The following is a 7159-nucleotide window of genomic DNA, read 5'->3' as shown; positions in this document are numbered from 1 at the left end:
GTCCAATGAGACAAATTTTGAAGATAAACTATGATATAGAAGAGGAGGATATTAGGCTATGTCTCTGGGAAATTTTAGATGAGGTTAACAGTGAAGAATTAAAATTTTATGTCTTTCACTGCAATAGTAGAACAAGGGACACAATATCACCTGTTTTTACTTATGAATGCATTTTACCACGTTGGTTATTCAAGTCTTTCTATTCTATTGGCACTGTTTATGGTAAACACTTTGAATTATACCAGTGGTTCCACCAAATTGGCCATCTGATAAGCCAATGGAAAAACTTTGTAAACTGGAGTCTGATTATATGATTATGATGGAGTGTACGAATTTGTCCAAAATTCTCAATGACAGGACAAGGACATTGAACTTCAAATAATTATCTGTTGCATAATATTAAAGACATTTAGGATGATATTGCTGAGATATAATAATATGTATGGTTTGGAGAAGCAAGAGAGTAAAAGCAGAAAACTAAATTAACAACCTCTGGCAATGGACTGGTTGTAAACTAATAAAGGTTTTGACTAAATATAGTGATGATATTAATGGATAAGAATACTTAATTTTTTCTCTTGATTCTATAACGTTTTCTGGATGGACTTCATCAAAGTATTCCTGGAATTCAAAATCTATGTCCTTCTTGAATCTAATTCTGCAAGGCTGAAATGAGTGTCATAAACTTGATGTGAACTCATTAACTTCAGTGAAAGGCTGCAGTCTTACTTTTCCCAGCCAAGTGGGTTGTCTATAATAAACACCTATCACTTCGGGAACTTTAAATTAGCAAGCTATCTGGAAGAAAGCAAATTAATGAGGACAGTATTACTCATGAGCAAGGGCTTGGGTTTAACTCAGTGGTGTAAACTGCCTTAAGGATGATCCAGTTATTTTTTTTAAGTTAAAGTTTCAGTTGGTATTAAACTATACCTCTAAAGATCACATTTTAAAAGAGGTCTGTGTGGTAAAATAAAAATATGTATGCAAACATGGGTACATAATTATGAGTTAGACATAGATCCTATTGATTAGTTCAGAACTAGGTAGTACTACTTTGTGTAGGACTCATTAGGTGCTCAGATTTGTTCTTACCATAAGGTCCAATGATGCACTATTACCTGACTACAATATTTTCTTGATTTGTCTCCACTGATGATCCAGGACTATCACTGTTTAAGATAAACACAACTTAGTATTGATGAGAATTAGAGGGTTCATTCCCTGCTAGCAGGTATTGCACAGGTGATTGATTTAGCCTTCAGGAAAGTAATTCAGTAATATTATTAAAAGTATTTATAACTTTTCACCTATTAATCTCATATATTTGTGCATATAATAATTAAAATTTAATAAAATATAATATCCCAATTGTCTAAGGTAGGTTGTTTAGCAAATGTGTTTGTAAAATCTGTAATTTTTGAGTTTGCTCACTTTTATTGTTAGAAAATGGCACTGAGCAGCGCCAGGTATGTGATCTGTGAAATTGCAAATTACCTTCCTGCTCAGGAAGGACTATTGTTTTGCTAATGTGTGCTGGAAGAGAAAGAAGTCATGTTTTGCATGGAGAACAGAGAGGAAAAGGTGTGCAGATAGGGAACCAGAGTTGACGGGCTTTGCGAGCTCCACTGAGACTGGTGGGGTCTTTGATTCTAGGAGAAACCGGAGAAGATTCTCCTGGTTGTAGAACCGGATAATGTGTCAGGGCTTTGTGAGCTCTGAATGAGTAAGAGGGAAGTGTTTTCTCAGTGTGTTTGCTCGTCAGCTGGTGCGAGACTTTAAGAAAGAATGGCCTACCATTTTTTGAATCCACTGTTTCTTTACCATCTTCCTGAATTCAATGAGAACCTGCATCTGCATGGCCACAACAGCTGTGACTACTGGCCATATAGTAGGTCAATAAACCATAGCATATTTGTTCATGTGCTGAAATACTGTCAAACTTATGACAATTGGAAAGTTTCATAGAGACATTGGACAAACAGTAAAAAGTTAGGCAACTAATTGTTTGAGTTTCATATTGACAGATTCTGAAATGTAGACTAGCTACATGGCATAAATACAGTCTTAGATTTATATTTAGAGAATTGAAATATTGTGTATTTCATACAACTTTAAACTTGTTTTGTAGTACCTAAAGGAAATACTTGGATGGCAGGCTAACAGGTAATATTTTTATATATTTTGTATGATAAATGTATGTTGCTTTATGATTAGGAAAACAAGCAATAAATGCTGTATATTGAAAAAAAACATAAAGAGAAAAGTGACTCATAGCATTGTTCTCAATTCCTTTTAATTTGGTAAACAAAGCACAACAATGTAGGACACCTCTTAACACAAATGACAGATGGACTTTTCCCCCAACACTAAAATCCTTCCTTGCTGCCAACTTATGTAATGTAAAACTCTTTTTATTGTTACTATATTTGTTACTCTTTGTCTTATTTTGACTTCCTGGACACTTGAGTTCATTGTTATGCACAAAAAGATCCTTATTTTTCCATGTTGCATCATAATTGATTTAGTTTGAGTTCCCCCATAAACATAACCCGTGAAGCAAATTTTGGTACCTGGTTTCTGCATCTTCAGTGAGACTGATGAGACAGAAATGCTGCACGATGGGCAGCTCATGTTTGTGGTGGGGTGCTGTCAGCACGCACTAAAGTATCTACCCCCACTGCAGCTGAAAGGAGACATGAGGTAAGAAGTTGTGTTTCAGGCCAACAAAGTATCTGTACCTAACTCACCCTTGCACTCCTCAGATCTACTTGTAACTCACTTGATCTCAATGGGGTAGCCAACCACATTCTTTTAGCAAGATTCAGTTATTAGAGTTAGTGTTGCAGCTTTCTCTGCGGTCATAAAAATGTTTATTATCTTCACTCACCACCACCCATTCCAGATTGCCCTTCCCTTTGTCCAGCACAGTAACCATTCTAGATATTTTTCCAGTCAGATGACAATCTTCCTCCTTGAGGAGTCTAAGACTTCAGTTGTGCTCGCTTCGGCAGCACATATACTAAAATTAGAACGATACAGAGAAGATTAGCATGGCCCCTGCGCGTAAGACTTCAGTTGCCTTTTTCTTATCAATGCTGGGTTGCTGAGTCTATACCATCTTTATACTCTAGGCAAGCTGATTTAGATCTTTATTTCTGAGGGGGCTATTTTTTTTAAGCTGTGGAAGATGCAATTTTCCTTCATTCTTATCAGGCACAAAAACTCCAAAAGATATATCAATAACTCCTATTCCAGACACTCTCCCATAGCAGTAAGGCTAGCTGTTGATAGGTAATATTTTTCCCCCTCACCAACACGGTAACTAATTTTTAATAAGTTAGCTTTAAATTAAATTAAAACTAATATTTCTATAATATATATTGCTATAAAAATAAATGTAAAATATAATAATTGAGTCCAATAAAACTACAGCAAGTATACAGATGAAAGAGATAAAGTTTTATAGAAACCCACATAAAAATGAGTCAGTTTCCTGAATTATAATGAACAATATGGTGTTATCAAGAGGCTAATGTGATTTTACGCAATTTTAGTTGATGTGGGGTGCCCAGAAGAAAGAATGCAATAGTTCAGTTATTTTCTGTACTTCTAAGGAATTCTGCCTTACTCTGGCACACATTTTGTCTCAATAATAAAAATAAGAGATGATTTTATGTTTATATTTTTTTACATTTACTAGTTTATTAAAGGATATACTAAAGGATACAGATGAACAGCTAAATGAAGAGATAAGTAAACTGGGCAAGGTCTGAGAGAATCCCAAGAGCAGGAGCTTCTGTGCTCGTGGATTGGGGTGCATTACCTTCCTGGTATGGATGTGTTTGCAAACCTGGAAGCCCCCCAAATCGCATTCTATGGCTTTTTTTTGGTGGAGGCTCCATTGTGGTTAATTATTGACTCTATTTTTAACCCTTATTTCCTCTCAGGCAAATGAGGAGTAAGGCTGAAAATTCCTAACTTTTTCTTTCTTTCTTTTTTTTAATTCCTAACTTTTAACCATGACTTTGATGAGTAGCCTTCATCCAGGAGCTCATCGAGAGTTACTCCGTTGGAACAAAAGACACTGCTATCACCCAGGAAATTATAAGGGTTTCAGGAGCCCCCTGTCAGGAACCAGGTCAAAGACCAACTTTAAAACAAAAGCTGCTCCTCGTGCACCTGCCACCCAGGAACTGACAAAGTTTTCAGGAGCTTTGTGTCAGGAACAGGAGGCAGAGACAAATACATGTTATTTCTATTATCTCATATCTGGTATCTTTTTTGTTTAATTAAGAGGAAAAGAGATAGACTCCTCCATGTACCCTGACCAGAATCTACTCTGCAACCCTCATTGGGGATTGATGCGTGAATTAACCAAGCTATCTTAAGTGCCTGGGGCCAATGCTCGGATCAATTGAGCCACAGGCTACAGGAGGGGAAGAGGAAGAGAAGGAGAAATGGGAGGTTAAAAGAAGCAGACGGTCACTTCTCATGTGTGTTCTGAATGGGAATAGAATCCAGGACGTCTGCACACTGGGCTGACACTCTATCCACTGAGCCAGTCAGCCATGACCAATATCTGATATCTTGAGGCCAGGGACCATGTCTTCTATCATCATATCATCAGACCTTAGTGAAGCTTCTGGCCTACCGTAGGTGATCAATAAAAACTGGCGGAATAAATGAAATAATCCTATCAACAGTTCATGCATCCTTGCTACCATTTTATGAATACTAGTTTGTATAATCAAGTTATTACAGCTGATGAGCAAACATCAAGTTATCCAAGAATCACACTGTAAATGATTTAAGAGACTTTGTCCATCATATTGTCTAGATAACGTATGGGATATAAACTTCCCACAGTCTTGTGACAATATTAAATTGACTTTGGAAGTTGTATTGGCCCCTAAGAAAGAGAGAAGTAATATAATATGTGTGTTGCAGGTTGGGTGATGCCTTGGCAGATAGGAAGACAGTGGGGGTGACCAGATGATGGAGCCCCTAACTCAGCCCTTGCTTTTTTGTCTTGGGAGCTTGTTGAACAGTTACCTTCCTGATAAGGGACTGAGGTTCAGTACATCAGGGTGGATGGGCACCTAGAAAGTGCTGGAACTGCTTGTCTTTGTATGAAACCAGTGAAATGTTCTGACCACCTTCTCCAAGCAGGAATAATGAAAATGCATATATCATTTCCCTTTTTGCTTTTGTTCTGGGATGCTTAGGCCTGAATTTTTAAATTAAATCATTTTTCCTTTGTGTGAGCTCCAGTGCATTTTCAAGGAGATCCTACTCCTTGAGCACTAAGTTTGGCCAAGAAGGCAGCCTTCTGGGCCTCCAGGGTCACTGCTTTGTATTGCATGCCCCAGTGCCATTCCATTCCCCAGAGCACTCCCAGCATCAGGACAGCAAGGTCTAGAGGAGCTGGTTGTATGCACCGTGGCACAAGCCACAGACTTGCTGAAATTTGCCTTGTAACTTCTGAGCCCCAGCATTTGAGGGAACACTTATCTTGAACTTCTCATGCAAATTACATGAAAGAATACTAACGAGATGAGGATAAAATAGAAGGAATATTATGATTTATTTACTTGAAGGGCAGTTTAATTATAGGTGAGTATGTTTCATTCTTAGCCTATCACACATATCTCATGTCAACATTTTAATTCAATTCATATTTGAGCATTTACCCTATTTCTAGAATGATGATGGGGCTGCAAACCAGAAACAGGGTTCAATTCTGGCTGTTCGTTCACTATTATATGACCCAGGCCAGGTATTTCCCTTTTCTAAGTTACAATATTTTCAATTTAAGTGTAGGGATGATCATATATATTTTACAGGTTGGGGCCAAGTATTAAATTATATATAATGTATGGAATTAATATAGGCCAACTTATGGCAAGCATTTGACCTACCTTTTAAAGTATTGCTAGTGTTAACATTCATTGTATTTCATTGGGACCCAATGAAGTAAACTAGGACAAAATTGTTCAAATTGCTGACATATTTCTATTTAAATAAACTAACCTTTTGTTTTTCACATTCTTTACTGGCCCTTCTCACACAATTTTGTTGTTGCTCACAAATACCTTGGAAATACTGATAAAAGCTACGAGTACCCTCTTTATAGACATGTGTGCACAAGCAAGCACAAACACAAGTCTTCTTAAATATTTCAGCAGATGGATAGGTTCATTAAATCCTTTTCTTGGTACATGCTTTTAATAAATAAAAATTAAATAAAATTGGTAAAATTAGATAATTCCCGGAAAACGACAAGGAATATTCTTCCACTGAAAAATATTTGAGAATTCAATCTGTTGTAAATACTGCTAATTTAGTGCTTTCTATCTGTTTTAATGCTGCAATAAAAACAGAAAACAAGAAAGTGAAGATGTTATCTCAAGTTCGATTAAAAATTGGAGTTCATTAAGTAATATCCAGAGGATTTACTAAACATTCCCTAGTTATAGGGTGACAAATGAGTTGAAAATTAATTCTTGTTCCTTTGCTGTCTTATAGCCTAATTGTTTCTAAGCATTATGTGGAAATCTATATCAGAGTTTATATTTGTCCACAAAACAAGTCCCATTATACCAATTTTCTAAATCTTTGCAATCCCATGGTCTCTTCTGATAAACACAAAAATATTAATTTCTCACTTAATGTGATTTGAAATTGCAAAATACCTATATACTGTATTTAAATAAACATTAAGGTACTAAAAATTTAGAAAATATTTTTTTGAAATTAAATTGACTGAAGATTCCAACATGCCTCTCTTTATGTTTACTCCCCCATGACTTGCCCTTGTTTAATCCAAAGTTTTCTGTGCCGAGGGGAGAAAAAGTAATAGAGAATTAAAGCAGTTAATCAAATTATGCTAACCACTTTTTTCATTGGTTATTGTGGTGACCTGTTTGCACCAATAGAACCTGGTACCTGATCCCAGAGGCAGTGAGTGATGTGACCCTAGCTCAGGGGTCCCCAAACTTTTTACACAGGGGTCCAGTTCACTGTCCCTCAGACCATTGGAGGCCTGACTATAAAAAAAACTATGAACAAATCCCTATGCACACTGCATATATCTTATTTTAAAGTAAAAAAATAAACGGGAACAAATACAATATTTAAAATAAAGAACAAGTAAATT

At 36.4% G+C, this 7159-nt stretch overlaps 1 pseudogene; it reads left to right on the top strand.

The window, feature by feature from the left end:
- The first annotated feature begins 2998 nt into the window (after positions 1–2998).
- Positions 2999–3066, top strand: LOC136327358 (U6 spliceosomal RNA; annotated as a pseudogene).
- The last annotated feature ends 4093 nt before the right edge of the window (positions 3067–7159 follow it).

Source organism: Saccopteryx bilineata, chromosome 2 (genome assembly GCF_036850765.1).
Source record: "Saccopteryx bilineata isolate mSacBil1 chromosome 2, mSacBil1_pri_phased_curated, whole genome shotgun sequence".
Lineage (NCBI taxonomy): Eukaryota > Metazoa > Chordata > Mammalia > Chiroptera > Emballonuridae > Saccopteryx > Saccopteryx bilineata.
The sequence above is the reverse complement of the archived record's forward strand: the minus strand, read 5'-3'. Positions and strand labels throughout refer to the sequence as shown.